Source organism: Adiantum capillus-veneris, chromosome 14, assembly GCF_014529385.1.
Source record: "Adiantum capillus-veneris isolate H3 chromosome 14, ASM1452938v2, whole genome shotgun sequence".
In the NCBI taxonomy this organism is placed as follows: Eukaryota; Viridiplantae; Streptophyta; class Polypodiopsida; order Polypodiales; family Pteridaceae; genus Adiantum; species Adiantum capillus-veneris.
Genome location: NC_140944.1, coordinates 136,279,562 through 136,299,166, shown reverse-complemented (window position 1 = coordinate 136,299,166; position 19,605 = coordinate 136,279,562).

Below are 19,605 nucleotides of genomic sequence, written 5' to 3'. Positions count from 1 at the left end.
TACAAATACCCACTCTCTCACCTATTCACCACTTCATATTATTGGACACTTGAAGGATAACTAGAATCCCTAAGGTGAGTTTTGTTTTTCACACCACCTAACACCACAATAATAAGAGGTTTGGGAAATCGTGCTCACTAAAGAGACCCGTTTCTCTCGATTTTTCAACCAAAAACCCCTACTAACACCCATCTACTCTCACTTGTCTAACACTACTAGATATGACTAGACACCTTAAGTATAACAGCCATTCCTTGACCATAGTTAAAAGCTCAATACAAATCACCATAGTTTACAGGAAACACTTGAGTCCATATACACTAGAATGGGCTCCCAATATTGCGGGCAGGCAATATTGTTGCACTTATAGGGAGCATGTCTTTAAGGTGCCCCCCCCCCCCCCCCCCCCCCCGCCTCACTGAAATATTGTTGCACGTCAAAACGTAGGGGAAACATATGTTTTGCATGCACAACAAATAAGATTTCTATGCACAAACCCTACCCTCGACTAGGAGTGTTACAAAGAGCACTACTACATAACAAAACTTCCACTAATCAAACCATGCATAACGAGATTATCATGTGCAAAGGTTAAGAACTTACCCATTAGCTCATAAAAAAGAGGCACACCTTTAAAAAAACTCTACAAGCCCCACAGGTTACTCCGCCTCTAAAACCTCCATCTTTTCGTATAACGAGGTCTCCTAAAAAGTGTAAAAAGCCAAAATTTCTCACATGATCCAAAATATGTTGCTTGATACTTCTTAGCAAGGAGACAATGTTGGTTGCTTTTTGTTAGACCATGTGATGTAAGAAAATAACGTCTTAGATTTTCTTGTTACTTATGTCTCCCACCAAAATTAAGTCATGAAAGCCAATCAGCTTGCTTTGACCACCTCTCTTGTAAGTATAGCCATAATTCAAAGTACCAATTGTGTATTTTAGGACACGTTTATCTTCTTTTGAGAGATGCACCTATTTATAATACCTAATGCTTCACAATTTAGGTGTATTAGGAAAACATACACGTTCTCTCTCTCTCTCTCTCTCTCTCTCTCTCTCTCTCTCACACACACACACACACACACACACACACACACACACACACACACACACACACACACACACACACACACACACACACAGCACAAAGCACAAATGAGCTAGGAATTGAGTTTTTGATTAACTAGCTTTGGCTTGTACCATAGTTCTTGCTCACTGAATCTGATGTCCCTACACACATAAAATTCCTTGTGGTAGGATCATAACACTGGTATCCTTTCTTGTCAGCTAGCTAGCCAAGAAAAATGCACTTCATTGCCTTTGGCTCCGTCTTCTTCCTTATTTGATCTTGCACATGAACATAACATATAAAAAAAAATTAAAAATGTAAGCACCTATTCCATAAAGCTTCTCATAATAGTTGTCTTATTTAAAAAATGAATTGTTGTATGTACTGCCTCTTCCCAATATTTCAATCGTGTCTTCATCTCATTGTTGTGGTGTGAATCTAGCTCCTTATGCCTTGTTCATGCAAGTAATCGTAAAACACATGCAAATTGTACTCTCCTCCATCTGTGTGTAGGTATCTTATGTGGCATCCATGTTCTTTCTCTATCATTGCTTTGAACTCCAAAAACACTTCAAATGCTTCTAACTTTGCTTTCAAAAAGTAAACCCATGCCATTCTACTAAATGATCTGTAAATGCGATAAAACACCATGAGCCATATGGTGTAACATGATCACAAGATCCCCAAACATCTCAATGAGCAAATTCCAAAGGAGTGTTGCTAACTCTCCCCCTTTCAGAAATAATATCCTTATTTGTTTATCAAATTGACAAGCCTCACAAACATGATCAAAATGTAATCTTCCAGACTTTGGTAGTCCACGAACTACCTACCTTGTTTGCATATGCTTCAATTTTCTAAAGTTGACATGACCAATCCTCTTGTGCCATAACTCTATCCAATCTTCATATGTCATTGACTTGTGTGTAGACATGCTACTCTATCAACGTGGATTTCTAACATCCAAAGAGAAAAGGCGACCTTTCTTCTTCTTACGTGCTAATAACTTTCTTGGTCTTCCATCATGATACTCTTCTATGAAGCAACCATAATGATGAAATATATTTTTTAAATCCTGATCTATCATCTAACTAACCCAAGCCAAACAAAAATTAGTAGTGGGCACATATAACACATTTCCCAAGGTATTGTTTCATCTTTCTCTAACAATGGCACATCACTAACATGGATGATCCTATGGATGGTGTCATCATCATTCGTAGCTACAAATTCATCTTCATGAAACTCCTCCTTTCTATTAAACCACTCTTCATAAGAATATGATTGGTGGCACCATTGTCAAAGTACCAATCATTTGTATAATATGGCTCTGCCATACTACCAACCACATGCTCCATTGGAAATCAATGACCATTAGATCTCTCACTATATAAGTTGTCATGTGCACTATATTCAACATGATTTCCACCATATTTGCCACCTCCTCAGCCTCTTGCAATACCACGATTTTGGTTTAGCTATGTATAACAATCTCCATAAATGTCACAATCATTGCAATAATTGTCTCTATTTGGATATGAAAACGTGAAACCACATCCATAGTGTGGAATCTCCCTGTGCCTTTATGGTTGTAGTCATTGTTACCTTGGTCGAACACATTTCTACCATTTAAATTCCACCACGGTTTGCATGACCATAATTGGCTCTTTCACCTTGATTGTCTCCATGGCCACAAGGTATAGAACCTGATCTCTAGAATTATTTTGTGATGTAGTGAACCCAACTTTTGCCCAACTTGACCTCTCCTCGTACACACAAATGGACCAAGTCTTCAAAGTCTAGCACATTGCCTCAAGCAAAACCAAATTTATTCAATGACTTGTACTCTGGACCCAAACCATTCAAAGTAGCAGAAACCGTCATCATATGGACCTTCAACATTCATCCTTATCAAGTCCTCAATAATTTCCCTTAACTCGATCACGTTACGTGAAATTGATATATTTCCTTGCTAACACAATGTAGTCTTTGTATCAAATACTTTTTGTGGGTTTATATTTGAATTGTTTATGCGTACAAGGATCTCCCATGCTTCTTTTAGTGATTGAGTCTTCTTCAAGTGTGCTATGAAAAAGTCATCAACACATAAAAAAATGAAATGCATGACTCTTTTGGAATTCTCAATCCACTTTTTATATGCGTCCATAGCCCTATAATGTGAGCTTCACCCTTATCCCTGTTTGCCAACTTTGGGACACAATTTGTCACGTGTAACATAGTCCCAAAATCATTTGCATATAATAAAATACCATCCTTAAGGACCACACAACGTAGTTCTTCCTTGTCAACTTCTCCCCTGCGAGGAACTTTCAACCATGTTTAATGGTTTTGAAAATTTTTGCTAGAGTTTTGCTTGTATTTCTAATAAAGTCTCAATCTTGAAAGGGTCCAAATACATCAATGATACTATCCAAGAGTTGGTAATGTTAGGATTAAAGAGTATTAAGTATCAATTAGAGTGGTGTATTTAATGGAGAGATATAAAACACACACATTAATGGAGAGAGAGAGAGAGAGAGAGAGAGAGAGAGAGAGAGATGTACGTGGTTCACCCAAGTGTGGGTCTATGTTCACGGAAACCTATCCTCTCTATGGGTTTACACTTCAAACTTGAAGTTGTTTACAAAGGGCTAAGAAACCCTTAATGGTCATCTTATCTGATTCTCTCCCTACTTGCACTTATTGCTTCTTCTCACTTCTACTTGCTTCACTCTTCATGTGTAGAAGAGGCCTCCTTTTGTAGATGCAAAGGAGCCTCTATGGGTTGCCCTCTCTCATGAGAGGTAGCTGTCCATGTGTAGATGCACCCATGTGTAGATAAGACCACATAAAACTTGACCACCGGCGATCTCTCTCTCTCTCTCTCTCTCTCTCTCTCTCTCTCTCTCTCTCTCTCTCACACACACACACACACACACACACACACACACACACACACACACACACACAATGGCACAAAGCACAAACTAGATAGGAATTGGGTTTCTGATAAACTAGCTTTGGCTTGTACCATAGTTCTTGCTCTCTGAATCTGATATCCCTACTCACATAAAATTCCTTGTGGTAGGATCATAACATTGGTATCCCGTCTTGACAACTAGCTAGCCAAGAAAAATGCACTTCACTACCTTTGGCTCCATATTCTTCTTTATTTCATCTTCCACATGAACATAACTTATCCAAAAAAATTCATGTAAGCACCCATTTGGGTGGCTTGATTCCATAAAGCTTCTCATAAGGTGAAATTTCTTGAATAGTTGTTGTAGGCGTCTTATATATAAATACATTTTTGTATGTACTACCTCATAAGGATAAATCTCATGATTAGTTGTTGTAGGTGTCTTATATATAAGATGCCCCTCCCCCCTCCAAGTGCGACTCCTCAACCCATTCTCACACACCCCGACATGTTTTTCCTCGAACACTCACACCCCGGGAGAGAGCTTGATTGAAGCATTGCTAAAAGAATGAGAGCAAGATGAGAGTGATAGAGTAAGAGACAGAGATACCGAGCGAGTGAGAGAGAGAGAGAGAGAGAGAGAGAGAGAGAGAGAGCGGGTAGGCTCTCGGCTTGGACCCGGCATCGCGGCGAGCACACTTTCTACGACTTCGGTTTTGGCTTTTGGCAGCTTGACACCAACTTTTTGGCAGTTTTCTCGGAGTTACGCATTATCTCGACATCAATCTCAGGTTTTCGACACTGACTTTAGGGATTTGCGTCGATCTACATCATCAGCTCGGCCTCGGCTTTGAGCATCGTCAATTAGCCATTCCGACATCGGTTTTGACACCGATTTTGGTGGTTTTTCTCCGTGTTTTTGTGTCTTCCTCTATGGCTTCGTATTGATGGCTCGGCGCATTGGTTTCGACATCGATTTGCGGCTACTACGACATTTGGTGATCACTTTTGTCAAGTGGTGGAAGGCGACATCAAGCATTTTCTCGGCTTCGAGCATAGGTGGCCATAGCATCGATGCTTCCGCCTGACGGCGGAAGATGGTAGTGACGGACATCCTCGGTTTCCCGACCTCGATACAGCAGGAGACCGTTAGAGGGAGACCAGCATTGGCTCTCCCCTAGCACTCATTTCAGAACAGATTTGGCTCCAACAAAGTCTCCATGACGTTTCGACTTCAACAGTTTCCCAGTTTTCTAGCAGTTTTGATCACAGGTTGTACAGTCTTTGCAGTACAGCTTATGCGGCACATGTAGTGCTCATGTACGACTATGTGGAGCATTTCAAAGAGCTTTTGGCATGGTCTTGTGCAATTTCATGCTATGTATGCATTATGCAGATGCAGTTTGAGCTAGCTATAGCTTGCAGGTAGCAGGTTCGGAGGTTTACAGGTGTTTCTGGACAGGTTTATGTGCAATGACAAAGGTCTCCTTTTCCAACTTGGATTGGATCCATTCAATACTTCCAATGGGCGAGGGTTTATGAGGTGTTTTTGCATGTGCCAAAGCATTTAGAAAGTCTAATGTAACATTTAATGGCCTAGTAACTTGTGTGTAGTGGAAAATAGTATAAACATAGTGAGCATTTTTCCATTAGAATAGATTCTTAATGAGCATAGCAAGAGTGCTTGGATGGAGAGAGCAACAAAAAGCATAACACCTAGTTAGATAAGCATGAACAAGACTTCAAAAGAGAGAGAAATTAAGCTATTAAGCTATTGACAAAAATTGAGGACCGGATTTACATGGAGCCGGTCCCCCCTCCAAAAGGCTTTGTATTATAGGTTTCCCCCATCAAGGGAGACATTTCACAATACAATTCTTTGTGTTTTTTCAATAACTAGCTAGTGCAATGAAGATGGAAGCTTCAAGCACTAAGAAAACACTTATAGAACACAACATCAATTCCCTCACGGTCTCAGACCCAAGACCTCACACACCTTCGAAGATGGTGAGAGCTAGCAGGGTATGGGAGTAGATTGAGAGGAAGGAGTAGTCTTACAAGAAGGAAGTATATCTCCTCACATAATCACTCATAAAAGATTAGCATAGCTTAGTAATTAGCATGGTAGAGGAGATGAGCATGCATTGAAGCTCGGCTCTTGGTTGGATTTGCATCACAAAGCCAAGAGTTGTTGGTGTAGGCCTCCCTTCTCCAAGGTTGGAGTAGATGATGAGCTTTCCGTTAAAGCTTAAGAAGGAGAGAGAGAGAGTCTTCTTGCTTCACACATGAGATTCTGTGTGTGAAGGAGAGAGAGAGAGTCTTCTTGCTTCACACATGAGATTCTGTGTGTGTGTGTGTGTGTGTGTGTGTGTGTTTGTATATGATAATGCCTTCACAAATCAGCCCCCCCTATCATCTTGGTCAACCCCTCTTGCTAAATCCTCTTGTTGGCTTCCCATTAGACCTTGCAAATCTTAGCCAATCATAATTAAGAAGCATAGGTGATAGCCTTGTGACATGTGTCCCCCTTTCCCCTTTTGTGAGAGCTTTAGGTAATTAAATAATGAAACTAAACTCTCATTGGACCCCTTTGTCTTCTGGCCAATAGGAAGCAGGAAAGCCATTGGGCTATTGAATGCTTATTGGACCCCTTGGGAGACTGTCCAATAGTATTCTAGAGAGCTTAATTCTTATGGGCTCTTTTATCAAGTGTTTTTGAATGAATTAAACTAGATTTACTCTAGCCTAATTCTCATTGGCCCACCTCTATGGCCATCCAATAGGATTTGAGTACACCTTGGGGGTAACTGGGCTAGGGAGCTAACATGTGTCCACTATGCTCTTTGTGTAAAGAGACTTGCATGAGTGTGTGTGTTTGTTTTTTTTTTTTTCTCTCTGATCGCGTACTTACAGGACTCGCCCCGTCCTATGTAGGAGTCTTGAAGACTTTTGTGTACACTCACAAAGCATCCAATTTCAGTAAGCTTGACCATTTGGACCTACCTTTGAATTTTGGAACCTTAGCATTTTGGAAGTCTTAATGGGCTGAACCTCAGGGTCTTTGAAGCCCATTGTTCCACATAGTTCTTTTGCAGATGGCCCCCCTTTGGATCCCTATTGTGGCCAGTCTGCCAGCTTAACCAATATTCTAGCTTTTTCTCCCCTGGCACTTCCCCATATTAAATGATCAATTTAACATGAGAAGGTCATTTAGGAGAATTAGATATTAGTTATTATGACATTACCTCTCTCTTGAAATGATAGCCGTCTTTGACTATGGGGTAGAGAACATAAAGCCCATTCATTAGTCCTTTTTCTAGCGGGTAAAGGATCCCTATCTTACCCTATGACATCGTTCCAGAATGGATGACTAGTCCATTTGGGGCTTGAGAGCCTAAGCTGCCAGCAAGCATGTCTGCACATTAGTCCTATCAATCCTCCATAGTATAGTGACAAGCTCTACTTGGTGTTTGGGAGACGTCGTCCCCACAAACTTGATTCTAAGCATGCATACTACTTAACATTTGTGCACAATAAAGAAAAAGAGAGTCTTATAAGACAAAAACTGTGTTCATTTTAAGCATTTGTACATTTGCTTACTCTAGGAAAGCATTGTAAGCATTAACAAGGTTTAGGTTATCCTTTAATTGTATGCCTTCCATCCATCTAGCATCTTCAAAAGGATAATGCTTAAACTTGATAAGATACCACCGGATAATCTGACCACCTCTTAATACCTTGTCTTCATGTCAGAGAATGGACTCGAGCTGCAGTACCTCTTCTTGGTCCTCGATCTCCGGTGGGTCTCCAATAGTTGGTTCTTGAGGTGACTCCCTTTGTAAGGCTTTAGTAGGCTCACATGGAAAGCATTTTGTATGAGCCAATGGTTGATCCAATGATTGGTCTAAGAATCTGGAAGGGACCATAGTACCTTTTTGCTAACTTATCATAGTACTTTTGGTGTCCTGTAGGATTCTTGCCCGTCGTATGCCTTAAACAAGCCTTAGGAAATTTAAGTAAGACCCAATCATTTTCTTTAAAGGCTTGGGCTCTTCTGTGCTTATTAGCAGCAGCCTTTTGCCTTTTCTGTGAGATAGAGATAGCATCCTTAATCTTTTGGAAAGATTCTTGTAGGTCTCGGCTATACTCACCTTCAACAAAGATCTTCCCGTGTACCTTAAGTAGCAGGGGACGTTTAGATCTTCCCTCAAGTACCTTGAAAGGTGCTTTTCCCGTGGAGGTATGTATAGTATTATTGTAAGCATACTCCACTAAGGGTAAATACTTCTCCTATTGGGACCTTTGATCTACTTCCATTACGTAGGCTTTTAGTAGATCAAGAATTGTTATGTTAGCTATTTCACTTTCGCCATCCGTTTGCGGGTGATAGGCCGAAGAGAAGTTTAGCCTTGCCCCTAAATTCTCAAAGAGACCCTTCCAAAAATTATTGGTCATTCCAGGATCTCTATCCAACACTATGGACATTGGCAAGCCATGGTCCTTGAAGATTTGTGAAATGAAGAGGGTTGCCATTTGATGGGCTTTGATAGTCTTTTTGAAAGGTATAAAATGAGCTTGTTTATTGAACTTGTCTACTATCGTCCAAATTCCCATATTCCCATGGATAGATTTAGGAAATCCAAAGAAAAAATCCATGGATATGCTCTCCCATTGTAAATTAGGGATTGGCAAAGGTTGAAGCAATCCAAGTCGCTTCCCTCTATCAAACTTTGTCTTTTGCCATACCACACATTAAAAAAAACTCTTGTATGTTTGCTTTCATGGCATGCCAATAGAAATATGTTTCAATCCCTTTTAGGGTAGACTAAATCCCTCTTTGCCCCGCATAAGGAGGAGCATGAGATTCATACATTACTTTCTCACATAGTGAGTTGGTAACGCATAGTCTATTGCCATAGAGAAGATAACCATCTTGTAAAGTAAATAGTTCCTCTTTCTTGCCATAGAGAAGATAACCATCTTGTAAAGTAAATGGTTCCTCTTTCTTCCCTAGTCCAAGGGCTGAAATCGCATCTCTAAAATCGGGATCAATAGCATACTCATCTATCATAGAAGATAGATCATTATGAGTTGCTATGGAAACCGCATTCACTCTCGGCCGTCTTGAGAGTGCATCGGCTACTTGATTATGCTTGCCAGCAATGTGAGAAATATGAAAATGAAATTGCAAAAGGAAATTTTCCCACCTCATTTGTTTGTCGGAGAGCTTGGTCTGCGTCATGAAGTACTTAAGGCTTGGGTGATTCGTCCGCAGAATGAAAGGAGTCCTCAATAAACAGTGCTTCCACGAGTCTAAGGCATGTAGAATTGTGAGGAGTTCCTTTTCATATATGCCTAAAGCTTGCTCAACACGATCTAGCCTTCGACTTTCATAGGCTATGGCATGCCCTTCTTGGAGCAAAACAGCTCCAAGGAAATCACCACAAGCGTCACATTGGACCTCAAATGGCTTGGAGAGATCTGACAATGTAAGCACATGTTGAGAGATAAGCTTTTCTTTAAGCTTTTTGAAAGCATTGTTCTCCTTGGCAGACCATATATACCTAACATTTTTCTTTGTTAGGTCATGTAATGGTCCCGCTATTTGTGAGAGCTTTTCTATGAAGCGTCTATAGTATGCACACATACCTATAAAGCTTCTTAGTTCATGAAGATTCCTTGGATTAGGCTATCCTTATATTATCTCTAGCTTTGATGGATCCATTTAGATGCCATCTTGAGAGATTATGTGACCTAAATATTGATTCTCTTGTAAGAAAAGCTCACTTTTCTTTCGATTAATATAAAGTTTATTCCCTCGTAAGACTTGAAATATTACCTAGAGATGTTGCTTGTGTTCGTCTAGTGAATTAAAGCAGATGACGATATCATCAAAGAACACTCCAGTAAAGGTTCAGTGAGGCCTGAATAGCTTCTCCATCAAGCAGTTGAATGTGGCTGGTGTATTGGTAAAATCAAAAGGCATGACGATGTATTCATAAAGACCAAATGTAGTGCGAAATGCAGTCTTTACAATTTCTTGATCAACTATCCTTACTTGATGCAGCCACTTTTTAGGTCAATCCTATTGAAGTAGGTCGACTCTTGCAGCTTATCAAATAGGTCTACCCATGGAATGGGAAACCTATTTTTGATAGTGATCCTGTTTTGTCCTCTATAGTCGACACAGATACCATATGTGCCGTCTTTCTTTTCAACTAATAGCACGGGTGAACGAAATGGAGATGAGCTAGGCCTAACCATGCCCTTCTCAATTAACTCATGCACTTGCTGCATAATCTCCTCTTGTTGAGCTTGAGAAACCTATAAGGAGGTTTATTAGGCGGTGAACTTTCCAGAAGAAGTTCGATTGCATGGCCATCATTGCCTCATTTAGGAGGTAGTTCTCAAGGGATGTCGTCAATAAAGACATCTTGAAACCCCTTGAGAAAATTGGATAACTCTAATTCCTTGTGATTGTTTATATTTTCTTTTGCTAAAGCATTAGGTTCATTTTGAGAATCTTTAGCAAAAATTATGTACACGAAAATATAGAGCTTGTTATTGACTTATTGAAAGCTTGCGTATGTACAATGGGTATGGTGTTACCCATCTCTTTGGCATCTATGTACATATATTTTTCCCTGAACCTAAAGTAGATTTTCCTTTCAGGGAATTTAATATTGGCAGCCATGCAATCAAACCATGGTGCCCCTAGGATTACATCCTCGTGCTTGAGAGGAGAGATAAAGAAGTCCTCTTTGTCCACATAGCTTTGGACATGGAGCCTCAATTTCCCAATTAAGGGAGTGATTGAAGATTCTTGCCCCTTGAAAGCATCATCTGCAGGTAGACATCTCCCATCTCATAGGCTTGGATGCCTAGCTTGGTGGCCAACTATGTGGATATGAACTTGTGAGTAGAACCAGGGTCAAGGAGAATAAAAGCATCATGTTCTCTTACCTTTTCCCAAGCATGGCATAGAGGAGATCCTTTGTGGTGAGCTTCCTTCTCTTGGATTTCGACCAAGGTAGCTCTAGGAGGCTCATGGTGGGTGTTCTTTTGGGGGCAAGCACGGTACGCATGCCCTTGCTCGCCGCATTTGAAACAACGGTTATCCTTGCAATAACACTCAAGCTCTTTAGGAGAGAGTTTGTTTTTGCCTTTGTAAACTCCCTTCTCCTTAGCTTTGTTGTTATTGGAATTTCCCTTGGGAGAATTTTGGACATTGTCCTTCCCCTTAGGCTCATTAGAACCCTTTTTTTCCGTGGGCTTATGATTTCTCTTAGCCCCTATTTGGAAATTGATTTGCGGAGCCACCATGGTATGGTGTATGACTGCAGATATGGTGTGTGGCCTTTGGGAGTTAACATACTCCACCATTTCTTCAATTAAGCCTACACAAAATTGTTGTTTTTTCTCTCGAAAATCCATCTTTTTGAAGGCAGTGTCTTTGAGATGTAAGTCCCAAAACTTGTCTACATATTTGTTAATGGATTCATAGGGAGAGAGCTTCAAGCTTTGCCATTCGGTGAGTACTTTGTCTTTGGCATCGGTGGCCAAGAACTACTTCATAATGGAAGCTCTTAAAGCTTTCCATGTTCGTGGAGCTTCACTGTTTGCCCGTAGGCTAGACCACCATTGCCTGGAAGAATTTTGAAAATGCGTAGGTACATGGTGTAGCTTAGAGGACTCCGTGAAGCCCTCATCTCCAAACGCCGCATCAAATTGTTGGATAAAAGCCAAGACTTTGTCCGTAGCACCAAAGGTGCCATCATAGGTAAGGAAAGAGATGCTCTTTCCTTCCTCTTTAAACTTCTTGATTTTGGACGACCTCTTCCACGTGGCATAGAATTTCCTATGGTTCAAAAGTTGCACAATCACTTTCTTCACAAGATGAAGAATTTGAGGAAGATGAAGAAGAGGGTGTCCTCTTTCTCGCCATTTTCTTGCCTTGTTCCTCTTTGTCTGCATTGTCACTTTCTTCATAAGAGGAAGAGGATGAGGAAGATGGAGAAGAGGGTGACCTCTTTCTCGCCTTTTTCTCCTCTTGTTTTTTTTCATCCCTTTTTTAATTATGGTGTGGAGAGGTGTGCGATGGTCTTCTCTGTTTAGGAGGTGATGGAGAGTGTTTTGCCCACCATCTTCGTGGAGCCATCTCCACCGAGGTGGCAGGGGCATGGGAAAAGAGAGAGCTTTTGGAGGGAGCTTTTAAGGGAGCCTTTTCTAAGCCTTTTACTTTACAAGTGTTTGCATGAATAAAGCTTTCCACACCCTGTATGGAAAGAGATTTTGGAGGGATTTTTTTTTGTTATTTCCATTCCAATTGAACCTTGAAACTAATATTTAAAAGGTATTCCTAATGGCTTCAAAAAAATTAAACGGTATTCCTAATTCAAAGATTCCCCTCAACAACAAGAAAAACAATGCGTTAGTCTATAGCATGTAACGACTGGCAATGAAGAAGCACATATATTTGCAACAATATTAGCTGAGAAGGACGAATACAACATTGAGTGTGAGAGAGAGAGAGAGAGAGAGAGAGAGAGAGAGAGAGAGCAATGAAAACGCTAAAGAGAACTTAGAAGAAAACGCTAAAGGTAAAATGAGAAGAAGAGAAACACCTATTTATATGGACACAAAAGGACTTTCGACTTTCATCTTCATTTAAATGTCTTTTGACTTTCTACCTTCATCTGTCTTTTCAATTCCTAAACTCACCCTTCACTTATGCACTTAATATGTTTTGAAATGATTTTTATTTTTCCGACATTGGGGAAACGTAATATGTACACCAGAAAAAACAATTCTTTGAACATAGGGGAAGGAGAAGAAGACACCGTATTAAATCACGATATCCAACATAAATTGAAATTGATGACCTAATGTCACACCATCTTCCACCTTAGTCTGAATCTCACCATTCGTAGTGAAAATGATGGCAAACACCTCACTGTTACTAACACCCCCATAATTGCTAAAATTCACCATGGCAAACCTTGATGGGCAATCAAGCAAGAAAGGTTCACCACTAATAGTATTCAAGAAAAGATTCACCTTGCTTAACGAAGACGAAGCCATCATTCGTTGAATTCTTCAAAGCTTACTGTCTGTCTAAAATATGTAAGTTGTCACCCAAGCCTATATTTATAGAAAATCAACACACTCAAATACATTCGTTGAAGCTCTTTCAATGCTACTCTAGTTGCAAGTATTTTTTGGAGAAAACCCTATTGGTCTAGCACTAATCTAATTTCAATTCCTCCTCTATTCCCTATACCACCATCATACTAAATCTTTCTCTTTTATATCTCTCCATATGTCCTCTCTGTTCTTTCTCTCCATGTTTCTCAATATCAATGCCTTTATTTTCTCCTCTTCTATCTCACTCTATCTCTATCCCCCTCTCTATCTATTTTCTCTTTCTCTGTCTATCACTCCCCCTTTTTGATATCTCAATCTCTCCCTCTCTGTTAACCTCTCTCCAATACTCTCTCTCTCTCTCTCTCCATTCGTTCCTCTCTCTTCTTTTCTATCTCTCCATCTCTCCCTTTCTTTATCCCTCCACATCCATTTTGATCTCTCTCTCTCTCTCTCTCTCTCTCTCTCTCTCTCTCTCTCTCTCTCTCTCTCTCTCTCTCTCCCCAACTTGAGGAGATACCCAAAATCGTAGCCACTGTGGAAAGTAATCCAATGCGTGTTCCCATTCATCACAATGCCCGACGACAAAAGCAACTCCCCAAACTTGTTCAAATCGATGCCCCTCTCTTCCCTTTTTTGAAAATCCATCCCGCTTTGGCATAAAAGATATGGGGTAGAGGAGCCAGTAAGTGGCCGAGCCCCAGTTGTGAGCAGTTGTGAGATGGTCTGCCCCCAATATAATGTACAAGTATCTGACCAAAAGAGAACCATTTGCAACCAAAAGTGCGTAGTTTGACGATTACGTGCATGGAACAGACTGGTCGTGGCGGGGGTTCAAGCCGTGCTGGTTGTTTCGCCTCTAAATACCCCCCGTCTGGCTTGCTACTCGCCCTGTAATTTTTTACATAGGAATTCAGTGTCTCTTGCAATGCGCTCACAACACAACACCATCGATGACAAGATTTTTGCTGCAATCAAGTTGTCGCATAGGCTTTCGAATGCACCATTTCTTGCTCGAAACGGTAAAACATAGCCTGCGCCAGGGTTATTTCAATCTCAACGTCTCTAGATTGGGACTTCTACCCTATCTACTCTTGCGTATACACATCCTCTCGCAAGTTGAACTCTCGAAATTGAATTGCTAACCACAATACTTGTCGGTTCCACACCGTGGCAAGGACCCATTTTCATAAGAGAAGGTGCGACACAACTATATTAGTGTGAATCACTTTCACTTCTTTGTAGTGATCTGGGTGGATTCCATCTAGGACTACCTGCACAAACAGAGAGAATTTTACACCTTCACAAGCAAGTAAACCTCCAGCTTTGGAATTCACACCCAACAGAGGACACAAAAATCTGTATTTACTAGGCTACATTCTCCACAATAAAGCTCATTTGATGGAAACTGATCAGACTGGAGAAGAAAATGTTAATAAATGCACTAGGAGAGGTAGCCTGCCCTCGTCACTATATGGCACAGCTCTGGCCAGGGGGGAGCTAGGGCCCAAATTTGGGGGCGCGAGGCGGCTTTAATCTCGGCCGTCGGATCACGTAGTGAACTGGGGGTGAACTAGGGGTGAACTCGGGGCAAAAATGGTGCCCCAAGTTCACTCCTAGTTCACCCCCCTAGTTCACCTGCCTCGCAGGGTGTGGGTCGAACGTGGGACGTTTCGGTTGCCACACGAATGCCCTACCACCACACTAGCGCGTGTCGCTGTCCATGTTGGCATGGCACATGATCACACGCTGGTTTAGGCGCCCCTAGTTCACCCCCAGTTCACCCACCCCTACTTCACCATTAGTTCACCCTCAGTTCACCCCCAGTTCACCCACCCCTAGTTCACCCCTAGTTTACTTTGTGATCCGACGGCGGAGATTAAAGCCGCCTCGCACCCCCAAATTTGGGCCCTTAACGAGGCTAGCCTGCCCCGTGCTCGCTAGTCCTTGTTGAGTTGTTCAGATGATAATACTGCTCCATTCTCTTGAAGTGCATACGACAAGTTTCTTTCCCCCCGAGGAAGCGCCCACTTCATAAGATTCATCTCGCCCATGTGGAGAGCTTGGTATTCTAGTGCTTCCAAGTGCGAGCAATTTCCTTGATGACTTGAGAGCATCAAAGTGCAGTGCGAGCGAATCCTCATCTGGGAGAGCACGCTTGAAGAAATCCACTGCCTTTCTGGTTACAGCAAGCTCCCCATGCTATTCAATGAGCGCTAGCGCTCAGATGAGATAGCATTAGCCTGTTTCCGTGTGTGTGTGTGTGTGTGTGTGCGCGCGCGCGTGTGAACTCGTGATGACCAAATTGGGAGACTTGAATGTATGGGCACCCCTAACCAAGGCTTCCAAATTTAGCTGTAGCTCCAAATAGTCCTATGCAGACCTCAAATACATGCTCAAAATGATTGCCATCAACATGCATCACACGAAGATATTGCTCCTGATTATTGGAGAAACCATTCTTTGGGTGGTGATGACCATCATGGTGCTTTTTGTGTGCACTGGAAATTCCTAGTTTCAGACCCTCTCTCTCTTTCTCTCCTATGTCAGAGAGCGCTAGCGCTCACATGTTCAATAAGTTTCAATAAAGCAAACTCACTGCTAGCAATAGCGATAGAAAGAGGGAAAATTACCAAATTACCCCTCTAATTTGTGGAAATTCCCAATACGCCATTCAAATTTCAAAAATTCCCAAAATACCCATGTATCTATTTTCTTTGGATTCTTCAAGATTTTCTAATCTTTATTCTTGTTTGACGATTGAGATCAATTTTTGAGTGCTTAGCAAGTAATTTGTCGCCAATTACCTCGCAAAAAAAGAAAAATATGTCTAAAAATAATGAAGCAATTAATCTCCAAAGCCTACATAACCAACTCAAATTTTAGTTTAGCATCTTGTATGGTAGACAATCACTCTTCTTTTGAAAAGCTACAATTTTTTTCGTTTTTGGAGAAATTTAGTCTCACAACCGGGGTATTTTGGAAATTTTGAAATTTGAGGGGTATTTTGGGAATTTCCACAAATTAGAGGGGTATGTATGGCTCGATCCCGCACAAAGTTCATAGAGGAAGCTTTTTCAATAAATTTACTAACTTATCCATTTTCCATGAAAAGATTCCTCAAAAGCTCCCTCCAAAAGCTCTCTCGGTTTCCCTACTCAAGTGGCAAGAGGCTCACTTCTTTCTCGTTCTTTTGGTGGGGGCTCTTGAGTTCTCCTTTGGGAAGGAGATATGTCATCAAGAAGTTAACTTTTGTGCCCTTCATATGGATCCTCTTCTTCTTCCCGAATTGGAGAGAGGCCTCTTTTGGAAGTCTCACAAGGAGGCTTCCTAGGTACTCTCTCTTCATGATGGGGAGCTTGGAGAATCCCATGAGCACATAGCTGCCATTGCACTTCACTTTGGAGGGATGGATTGCCCATGGCTTGTTGAAGCCTAGAAACAAGGTAGTTAACAAGCATAGGGGCATCATTAGTAGCCTTCTCATTAGCAAAATCAAAGCTATCAACACTAATTTCACTCTCGTTACTATTATCAGCCATTCTAACAACTTTTAGGTGTAAGCTTTTCTAGGTGTACTTTGGCACTTCAAGCCCTAGTTGCTACTCCTCTTTACCCCTTTAGAAAAGCACTCAAGCGACTGTACCCATGGCTCGAATATCATCAATTGCAAGGAATAGATGAGAGGGTCTTTCAACACCAAAACAGTGCCGGATCCTGTCAAGCTTCTAATAGCTCAATAGTGGTTAGGTTGTAGGTAAGCCCAGTAGGACTCCATTATTAAGACCATAGCTCTTGATGGTGATGCCCCGTTATCTGCATGAAGGCAGGAGCACTGTAAGGCTGCAAAATCCCTATTCTACTTACTTAATTGCAATTAATAATACCAACCATTTGTCACTAGCTTGAGAACCTCCCTTCTTGAGCAAGAAAAGAGAAACCTTGTGCTCTGATACCAATGTAACATTTAATGGCCTAGTGACTTGTGTGTAGCAAAAAATAGCATAAACTTAGTGAGCATTTCATTAAAATAGATTCCTAATGAGCATAGCAAGAGTGCTTGGATGGAGAGAGCAACAAAAAAGCATAACACCTAGTTAGATAGGCATAAACAATACTTCAAAAGAGAGATAAATAAGCTATTGACAACAGTTGAGGAACGGATTTACATGGAGCCGGTCCCCACTCCAAACAGCTTTGTATTATAGGTTTCCTCCATCAAGGGAGACATTTTACAATACAATTCTTTGTGTTCCTTCAATAACTAGCTAGTGCAATGAAGATAGAAGCTTCAAGCACTAAGAAAACACTTATAAAACAAAACATCAATCTCCTCACGGTCTCAGACCCAAGACCTCACACACCTTCGAAGATGGTGAGAGCTAGCGGGTATGAGAGTAGATTAAGAGAAAGAAGGAGTATTGTTACAAGAAAGAAGTATATCTCCTCACATAATCACTCATAAAAGCTTAGCATAGCTTAGTAATCAGCATGGTAGAGGAGATGAGTATGCATTGAAGCTTGGCTCTTGGTTGGATTTGCATCACGAAGCCAAGAGTTGTTGGTGTAGGCCTCCCTTCTCCAAGGTTGGAGTAGATGATGAGCTTTCCATTAAAGCTTGAGAAGGATTGAGAGAGAGTCTTCTTGCTTCACACATGAGATTTTGTGTGTGTATGTGTGTGTGTGTGTGTGTGTGTGTGTGTGTGTGTGTGTGTGTGTGTGTGTGTGTGTGTGTGTGTGTGTGTGTGTGTGTGATAATGCCTTCACAAATCAGCCCCCCCCTCTCATCTTGGTCGACCCCTCTTGCTAAATCCTCTTGCTGGCTTCCCATTGGACCTTGCAAAGCTTAGCCAATCATAATTAAGAAGCATAAGTGATAGCCTTGTGACATGTGTCCCCCTTTCCCCTTTTGTGAGACCTTTAGGTAATTAAATAATGCAACTAAACTCTCATTGGACCCCTTTGTCTTTTGGCCAATAGGAGCAGGAAAGCCATTGGGCTACTGTATGCTTATTGGACCCCTTGGGAGACTGTCCAATAGTCTTCTAGAGAGATTAATTCTTACTGGTTCTTTTATCAAGTGTTTTTAAATGAATTAAACTAGATTTACTCTAGCCTAATTCTCATTGGTCCACCTCTATGGCCATCCAATAGGATTTGAGTACACCTTGGGGGCAAATGCGCTAGGGAGCTGACATGTGTCCACTATGCCCTTTATGTAAAGGGGCTTGCATGAGTGTGTGTGTGTGTGTGTGTGTGTGTGTGTGTGTGTGTATGTGTGTGTGTGTGTGTTTCTCTCTCATTTCCTACTTACAAGGATCACCCCCTCCTATGTAGGAGTCTTGAAGACTTTTGTGTACACTCACAAAGCATCCAATTTCAGTAAGGACTTACCTTTGAATTTTGGAACCTTAGCATTTTGGAAGTCTTAATGGGCTGAACCTTAGGGTCTTTGAAGCTCATTGTTGCACATAGCTCTTTTGCAAATGGCCCCCCCTTTGGATGGGCCGGTCTGCCAGCTTAACCAATATTCTAGCTTTTTCTCCCCTGGCACTTCCCTATATTAAATGATCAGTTTAACATGAGAAAATAATTTAGGAGAATTAGATATTAGTTATTATGATATCTAAAGACTGGTCCAACACCTAAATTATCTCCAAGATATTGTGGGCTTTTCAAAATACTCAAGCAAGTTGGTGATCGTGCTTAAAAAATCTCGTTACCCACACACTAGTTCAGGAGGATCAGTATTGGTAGAAAAGGCAATGAGTCATTAGAGGGCCTCCAAAAAGCCCCTGCGTGCTAGATCATTCATGATCAATAGCACAAAAAAGATATTGTAAACCACATGAGGGAGTCTTCACTTCACCTTCATCCTTAGCCACACCAAGCATCAGGCCGTTACGGTGGACTAAGCACCGACAAAGGGCGGAGCCGAAAACTCGAGGGTGCCACAAGTACGGGCGAGCTGCCACCACAAACCCTAATCTCCACAACTCTGCACTCCCAACAAACATATGAACAAATATACTCTCCTGCCTTAAGGTGGAAGAGCATCTTCAAACAGAGGTGGAAGTGCAATGTCTTATCACTACCATGCATAATGGGTAAGAGAAGAAAATGTTCTTGTCCACGGATTGTATTGTACCTAATACATTCCGAGCTTGGTACCATTACGCTGCAGGAAACCAACTCCCACACTTGGAGTTTGACACATTCCCTACAATCAATCGGAGTCCACACACATGTGACCCTTAAGGTGCGATTCTTTCATGCATAGAAAGAGTCCGACCAGCAACTAATCATAATATAAAAATTTAATTTTGACAACATCCAACCATGCAAAGTTGATGCATCACCTTTGCACTTCACCTCTCTAGCACATAGAGCTAGTTTTGATGTAGAAAGGTGGAAAGCAATCATAACCATGTATATGAGGCATCCACATCAATCCATGAGTTCCCATACATCA